Here is a 9,373-nt window from a genome sequence, read left to right as displayed (position 1 = left end):
TTCAGCCACTCCATTTTTTTTGGGGAGTTTAGGGGCATGAGCGTGGATGTATGATGCCATGATATTGTAAGAACTTGTTAAGATCATGGTTGAGAAATTCTCCACCATTGTCAGAACAGAGAACTTGGATTCGGGCCTGAAACTGTGTTTCCACCATTTTATGGAATTGTTGAAACTTTAAACTGACTTCCCCTTTAGTTTTGAGAATGGAAACTCAAGTCATGTGTGTGCAATCATTTATAAACATGACAAACCATTGAGCTCCTGCCATAATGGTAATTTTAGCATGTCCCTAAACATCATAATGAACAAGAGAAAACGGAGCCAAACTCTTATTTGAACTTAATGGGAACGGGGCACGATGACTATTAGCTAATTCACATGTATCACACTGGAAGCTGGAAATATCAACACTAGAAAATAATGATGGAAACAACTTCTTAAGAAAACCGAATTAGGCATGCCCAAGACGTTTATGTCATAACCAAACTTTGTCTCTCTCCCCCTCAGAACGAGTTCCACTTGTTGTGAAAGCTTGACCAACCTTGGTCTCACTATCCCGTGCCCAGTCTAAGTAGTAGAGTTTGCCCCGCCTAGTGCCACAACCAATCGTTTTTCTCGTGAGGATGTCCTGAAAAATACAATGATTCGATTGAAATGTTACAGTACACCCCAAAGTAATAGTAAGTTGTGCAACAGACAACAAGTTATGGTCCAAGAATGGAACAAGCAATACAAAATCCATATGCAGGGAATTAGAGAAAGATAGAAAGCCATTCCCAACCATAGGGGAGGGGGTATCATTAGCATTAGACACCACAGACGAAGTGGATGATTTGCGACTAATAAGTTGGCCAGGATCAAATGTCATGTGATTCGTAACACCCAAGTCCATAATCCATGCAAACTTTTTAGAGGACGTATGAAAAACAAAACATTTGGTGGTGGTGATAGAAGCACGAGTCTGGGTAGCCGGGTCAGTAGAATTGACCTCATGCTTTTGTGAGTCTGAAAAGAGGGAGAGAATCATAGGGGGTCCTAACATCGCAGCGGCAGTAAGATGTGATATAAGAATGTGAGGAATTTGATTTGAGGAATTTGATGTAAGAATTTGATTTGAGAGGTATGTGTATAAGATTTGAGGGTATGTGTTTAGGGATTTTGATAAGAGGATTTGAGGAATTTAGATTTGAGAGATTTGGATTTGAGGAATTGAAATATGAGGAATTTGATTTAGGGTTTGGGCTTGAATATGAGAAATTTGATATGAGGGTTTAGAGACAACCTAGGATCGATTGCTCTGATACCATGCTAAAATATGAATATGGTTTGAATACTTTAGGTTAATTGTATTCTTCTCCATAATAAGGTATATATAGGAGTTTACATGAGTGCTTTACAAGGAAATAGATACAGTAATCAATTAGGATTATATCTCCTAATTATATAATGATATGTCAACTATATAAAATAAGAAAGTAAATTCCTTAATTAATCAAGGAAATAAAGCTCCTTGATTAATTAGGAATCCTCGCGTCAACATGAAGCGCCTTATCTAGCTTGTTAATCATTCATCAAACCCAAACTTCGACATGCTAAACTTGACGAATACAACAAATTCTGAACCTCCAAATGAAGAAATTCGAACACTCTTATCCCCCTTGATCTAAACCCTCGATCAATTAAGCCAAATGAACCCAGAAATCAGATTTCTTTTAGAACCCAAAGTTGACGCCATTTTGGAACGGAGGAGACTAAACGTGCCTGTTTTTCTTAAATGGAACGGCTTGACAAATTTGCCCCTCCATGCCCTCCACATGAGGGGCGCGTGTTTTAAAAATTAATAGAGTTGATATTGATTTAACAGAAATTGACTAGTGGCCTAGAATTTCTCAGAAATTGGAAGTACAAGTTCAAAAGTGACCAAATTGAATATATAGGGACCAAAGTGGTAAAAGTAGCAAACGACAAGGACCAAAAGTGACATTTTTCCATATTTAAAAGCTCGAGAATGGGTATGAAATTGCATTCACATGTTTGCAAAGTGCACTCTTGTGTTGTGAATGTAGCAGTTGATCCATTGTTGTTAATACAGTTGTAACAATGGCTTGTGTTGCATTCCTATTTTTCTCCAGGAAAGGACCTGGGTTCAAGTCCTAGCATTCGGGTAGGTGTGTGAGTTTAGTATATTATCATCCCTCTCAATAGGAAATGTCCTTAAACAAAAATTTACCACATTTCATTAATAACTTTAAATATAAAAAAAAATATAGTATTATTTGAAAACTCAACAACTTTGCATTCCCAATACTGCACATACCAAACATGGGAGAGTGAGAAAGTCGTGTTTCTTGATCCTTATTTCAAAACGTTATCAAACACAAGAATGATCCTTTTTCACTCTCACATCATGGAGACAGACATGAAAGTTTCATTCCAAAGAAGTTTATTCTGCAAACCAACCAGAAGGGAAGATGAAACTAAATGGCATGGAGGATTTTGTTGGCGTGACTTGTTTGTGGACCCGTTGACTTCCCTTACACGCCAAGAATTCATGTATTGAATGTAATTGATTTACTTTAATTCTTGATTTTCTATAAATAGAAATATGAATTTATTACTTTACTTGGCCACTAAGGCTCCGTTATATTATAAATATAACCCCATACAAGGAGAGGAATACACAGAAAATTTCCACAAACAATATTCTCTCATATTTTAGCAGATTTCATCTTCCACTTTCTTTTCCCATGTGCCGGGAAATCATTTCATATACCATATATATCAAATTCTCAAGTCCATTTTCCCATGAAACCAAACCCATTGTATTTATTAATGTATTTGCTACGAAATTAAAATAAGAAAATTTTGTCCATATCTTAGGTCATCTCCAAGTGAAGGCTATATTCTCAAATATTGCTCAAAATTCTCAAAACCCATCTTTAAGAGTGGGCTACATAAAGGGCTACGAAAAAAGGGAGGGCTACACAAAGGGCCAATTCCTAAAATAAAGGCCATGTGTGGCCCTTTGGCCAACTCGGGCTAAATAATTGGATGGGGCCCAACTGACGTCACCTAGCCGTTATGTAACATCAACTTTTTTTTTTTAATCCAAAAAAAATGATTAAAAATACCTACCTCATTCTTACAAAATTTCTCACAACATCTTCATCATTTTACATATTATCCTTCCTCAATTTCATCATTTTACATAATTTCTCATAATGTCTTCATTCTTTTTAAACTATCCTTCATCTTTTTCTATTTAAATTAATTGTTAAGATGTTTTTAGAACAAGAAAAAATCTAATTATAAATCTATAAGGTTAATCACATGCCGACACATGGATGCCAAAAATTTTATCCCAAACTATTTTTTTCTTCTAAAATGCATTTTAAATACGATATAAATAGTAGCTTAATTAAATTAACTAATAATTTACATAATATACTAAAAACTATTAAAATATTAAATTTAGCCCTTTGTTGTGAAGACGATTAAAATGTAGCACTATACTATTCGTTATAAAATCATTTATTATAAGACTAAATGTAGTTCGAGGCTAAATATAGCCATCTCCACCTGAAAATGACCTTAGTACTTACTCTCCTCCTAATTTCGTTATGCTATGTTCAGATAGTAGGCCTGTGCTGTTCCAGTCAAAGAGAGCCCAATCCTCCCCAGTTTTTGGGTGAGAGCTTGTTTGAATGAATTCCTCATTCGACCAAAACAAAAAAGTCAAAGAGAGCCCAAAGTCCAACACAAACAGAAAATGCATGTTACGTTGTCCTCGAATTGCAAGGGAGATGGAAGTGTGAGAACGAAATCCAAAAGATTACCCAACCCGAGATCTTGATCTTGATCTTGATTGGATTTGCAGCCTTTTACCACAATCTCCTTGTTCTTTCAACTTTACAACCATCAGAATCTAGAAAAGGGAACCAAATAAGCATCACCTATTACAAAAAGAATTTGAACAAAGGTAAAAGGAAAATCTCTTAGACTAATGCCACTTTAAATTTTAGCCATTGTTTGCAACTTGTACTTTGTAGAAAAAATTGTGTTGATTTTCCAGCTCAATTAAAATGATGTTACAATGTGCCACTTAGTTCAAGAACTTGTGTATTATTTTGCCGGTGACTTTTTTTTCAATAGTAGTTTGATGTCTGTAATATGAATATCGTTAACGAACGTAAAGTTTCATATCGAAAACTTAACGAAATATAAAATACAATATATAATGAGTGATTCTACTACTAATAGCATCAATGTTATTTCTGTACAAAACCCCACACCTGCTAACTTACCGGTATAGAGATGGATTGCAGCTAGCATTTTAATCAAGATGGCTAGGTGATTCAAAACATTTCTTTTTAAAGTGCAAAATTGCAAGAAAACAGGTGGAATGGTAGAGTATTAATTGGATTTGTAGATTATTGCGTGTTGGAAAAGGAATGGTAGGCGCGTGCGTGTCATAGGGTTAGCCCAGTCAGATACATTGCACATTACCAAAAGTGAAGTGCGAAAGCACCAACTTGCACATATTCTTTCATTTCATTTCTCATGCACATTTGCACGGCAACAACATATCCATCCATCCCCATCAATATCATCATCATCATATCCAATCCTCTTTCTTCTGACGCGCCTGGATTTTGGATTCAAAGCCATGAAATTCATAATTTTATATCAACTAGCTAAGCTAAGAGAGCATCACGTACATGCACTGTATATCTGTGTATGGGCACTTTTCTGAGTATGGACATTCCTTCGTGACATCAATAATGCCGCACATGTTATATTTCTACTTAGATTGGTACATTAGATATTAAGTTATATCTCGAGGTCCAAAATTTTGTGAAATAAGAAAAGCTTTGAAACCAATTAAAGGGGTCTTATTTATTTCCTTTTGCGTGAACCGTTGCTTGATGGGCTTAGAGTGTTAGTCAAGTTGACTATTTGTGAAGAATAGATACAACTTGACCTAGCCCTATATGAGTTTAAGATCATGCTCTCATCAGACATATTCTCTAAACCCTAATATCATCATAAGGAGAGAACTGAAACAGTTTCTAAGAGAGAGCAAAAGTCTTAAGACGTTTGTGCCTTTTGCTCGTGTTGATGCTGCTGCGATTGAATGAGTTCAGAGATCATGTACTCAAGGAATATGGTGCTAGATATGTCTTCTATGTATTTCAGGTTGTGTGAAAGATCATGGACACTTATATAGAAATCTAACAACACACTCATCTTCTTTCTTCATTTCAATCAAATTATGCGTCAATCCATATCTTACTTATTAGAAATAATGAAACTCATAGTAGGTGTACATTTGACTGGTGCCGATTTTGATTGGTTTGATCAAATTTATATTAATCTCGCAATCAACCGGCATCCATATTTGTTTCTTACGTACACAGAGGAGAGGATTGCATAGAAGAGCACAGAAGAATCTATATATCATGTGTAATATGATCTCAGTTACCCAAAATATAAGGGAAGGCAATATATGAGATATGAGAATGAGATGAAAATGGATTCATTGATAGGAGGAAGGGAAGTGAAAGTATGAACTGAAAATAAGGTTATTCTTGTGGAGCTACTACTCATTTTTCTTCTGAAAATGAAAACAGGGCAATTTTTTTGATTTTTTATTATATAATAACAAATTTAAAAGTACAAATTTATTTGTTAAAGTTCTTTATAGTAACAAGATATATAAATATTTTTTATTATATGGTTTTTTGTGTACTTCGGAGACCATCATCCCAAAATGTTCATTCAAGCTGTAAAATGAAATGAAAATAATCAGTGACATTATTTGTTTATATATTAATATGGTATGCATGCAAAAAGATTAGTAATTTTTTAACACGAACTTGACAGTCAATATTGGGTTTTCCTTCGTTATGGGGAATTCTCCAATAAGTATTTAAATTAAGGATTTGTTACATATTTCTAATATAGGCTGTTGATTGCATTCATTATATGTATTGGTATAGATAAATTTAATATGCAAAATACATGCAATTCAACGATTGATATTAAAAATATGTAACCAACTCTTAACATAAAATAATTATCGAAGAATCTTCCTTGATGACATAAACTACTCATGCAACTAATCAAATAATTTTTGGGAAGAAAAAAGTGGCAGTTGATGTTCATGCATTGAACTGAGACATAACTGTGTGCGTGCCAAAATGGGCAAATGCGAATTTCAGAGTCCCACACGGCCATGGTTTGACTCTATAATGATTTGCATTGCAGCATTCTTGGATTTCGGGAAGCATCTTTGAATCTTTTTTTTCTTTATCGTCAGTCTGTTCAAGGTTATCATCATATCTTCTCGTGCATGGATAACTGGATTGGAAATGTTTACACTCATGAAATCACATATCAAAAATTTGACTAAATAAAATATAAAATATATAATAAATAATTTTATTGCTAATCACATCAAAACATTTTCTATACAACTCCACACTTGCCGGATTATCCTTCCTTATTAATAGTTAGTTCCGTTTCTTTGAAATCTTAACATATATAAAATATAAAACTCTATTATTAAAGGATGTTAACTTATGAATTATGGATTAGATTTTGCACCGCTTTTATTTTAAGAGTTTGACTAAAACAACTTCAAAAGGGCTCAAATTACTTGAGTGAAAAATGTAATTGACGAGAAATTATTGTAAGATATTGGACTACGACTATGTAATATTGTAATTAATATGATTAGACCCCATTGGGCATGGTCAAAACCAATGGTTAAATTAGTTACCATCCAATCCAAATACATGGTAAAACATGAATGAAGTTTCAAAAGAGTCTAAACTTTTTACATGTGCATTAAGGTGCCCCCTAACTGACTGACATTACTTTATTTAGTCACATGTGACCTACCATAAGCCCATAATTTAGACCAACTTTTGTGCAGTCGGCTTTAAATTCATTTTTCAAAAATGTCATGAGGGGGACACTTTGGTACTAGATGAGTTACAATTTACTTACTTAAAACCGTCATGAATTTGGGGAAATTAGGAATATAAGCGAGAATGAATAATTATGAGATTAATTACTCTCCTTATTCAAAATAATTTTTAATTTTTCAGGTATTATAGTTTTAACGCAAATGCCACATAAATTTTGATTCTTTTTTTGCATATTACGCAAAAAAATCATGCAATGAGATAATTCAAATACATGCGCATTAGTAAATATAAGAAAACTGAAGAATCAGAATAATTCAAATGCTCATTCTAGGTAAATAAACATACAATTATATTATAACGTGGAAAATACTTCCCTTCTTATCATGTAAGTAGGAGTTCATGCATTCCTATCAATAGCTGTATGACATGTGTATTTTTAATGAATTATTTTTTCATATATGTCAAACTGTGATTCGCAGGTAAGGAGGCAAGTAGTATGTACAACCCTTTTTTTTGGGGATAACATATGTATCATATTGGATTTATGATAATATTAATAATTCTCTACGAGTTATAATTTTAATATATTCATAATACCAAGAGGACATGTAGAATAATTTACTTTAAAAAAAATTAAATAAAGACAACACCTAACCCAAGAATTAAATATGAACTACATCAAATTTACAGTAGAAGTTGCTGAACGTATCAGCCGAATATCTCGGGATCTGGCGCTCCGATTCTGGCCGATTCGGACCATCACCCCAAACTGGATTTCCTCCCAATGAAAACCAAACAAAAATCCACTCCCTGGTCCCACCACACCATTTTAAAATCTCCAAATCAACGGTCCTGATCACACCAGCCACATCACATCTCCATACACCCTCACCCACCAGATCACAACTCCAACACATCCGCCATCCCTATATATATACCAACCAATACAAGCCGTTAAACCACTGTCAAAGCCTTTTCATTAATTCGTTGCCATTCTCGCTGTTGTCGTTTGCTGACGTGGCATTGTCGTTTGGGGAGGGAGAGAAATGTTCGTCGGAGGTCGTTGGTGGTCATGGTGCAGTGTATGAGCTTGGGGTCTGTTCTGGTACTGGCGGGTCTAGCGTTGTTCATGGTGGTTCTGCCGTTGTTGTTGCCTCCGCTGCCTCCTCCGCCGTTGATGCTCTTGTTCTTTCCCGTTGGCATAATGGCCGCTCTCATGTTTCTGGCATTCTCACCCGCCGAGACAGCCGGAAACGGCGTCGTTCATTATTCTGTCTAAAGATTATTGCTTGGCTAATAGATTTAGATCCATCTCGCTAGCTATGAGCTGTGCTTCTTGCCAATTGGGCTTGTATTTAATGTAGTGGATACATTTGTAAGTGCTGTGGTTTGAGTATTTTTAGTAGTTTCTTGAATGCAATCAATGAAAGTTGATATTTAATCTTTCTAGTCATTGAAGACACACATCGGTGTACTGCTTTCAGAATGGTTTTCTGACAATCAAAAACTTTTTTATTAGGTTATAAAAGTTACATTTATAAGTTTTTCCAGGTTATAACGGTGTTTTTCGAGGTGGTTCTTGGATTTGTAATAAAAATCCTAACGCGGTTTTAATAAAAGCGCGTTTGAAAAAAGCTCTTATGAACATAAGTGTTGAGTTGTCGAAAGACGATGTTATAAAACCCAACATTTTCTTTCTCAATCTCAAAGAAAATGAACCTTACATGAGTCTCAAATACAATTCAATTTATTATTATGATTTTTCACTAAGGGCCAATTTAAAAAATTATACATAAGCTTTTGACACCAATAATATTGAGAGAGGGGAGATTCATACATAGTACCGTAAGTATAAGAGTAATTGTTTTAAACTACTTGAGCTATAAACTCACTATTCATCATGTTTTAGTCAAATGAAATGCATAGGCTAGGGGGTGCCAATTGGTCCCACCATAGTGGTGGCGGCTTCCACTCCTCTTATGGAGAAACACTTACATGAAAGGAGGGTATCACTATTTTGTTATCCCAAGTCAATTACGGTATACTAGGTGTGATAACTTTTTCTTGTAGCAGTATGTGATTAGCCGAAAATAACAAAACAGTGACATCTCCATTTTATACAAGTTTTTCTACCCACTATGACACCCTAGTTGGAACCCATACGAACTCCAATATAAACCAAAAAGAAAAGCGTAGGGTAGTGGTAAGTCATTTAAATTTTGTCCCTAGTGAGAAAGAAAAGAAGTTTCATGAAAATAACATTTAACTCATTTGGTTGGCGTAGAAGGTCCGTGGATGGGAAAAAAGTGAACTGAAAGGGAAGAAAGATAATGAAAGGGATGTGTGAATACGAAGAAGAATTGTGACATATTCTACTTTTGCTATATAGGTGATCATGTTCAATTAATGTTGTGTTGTGACCTCTCACCTAAGTTCAA

This window comes from Prunus avium, chromosome 2 (assembly GCF_965620075.1).
Source record: "Prunus avium chromosome 2, drPruAviu1.hap1.1, whole genome shotgun sequence".
Classification (NCBI taxonomy): Eukaryota; Viridiplantae; Streptophyta; class Magnoliopsida; order Rosales; family Rosaceae; genus Prunus; species Prunus avium.
Note: the sequence above shows the minus strand (reverse complement) of the source record.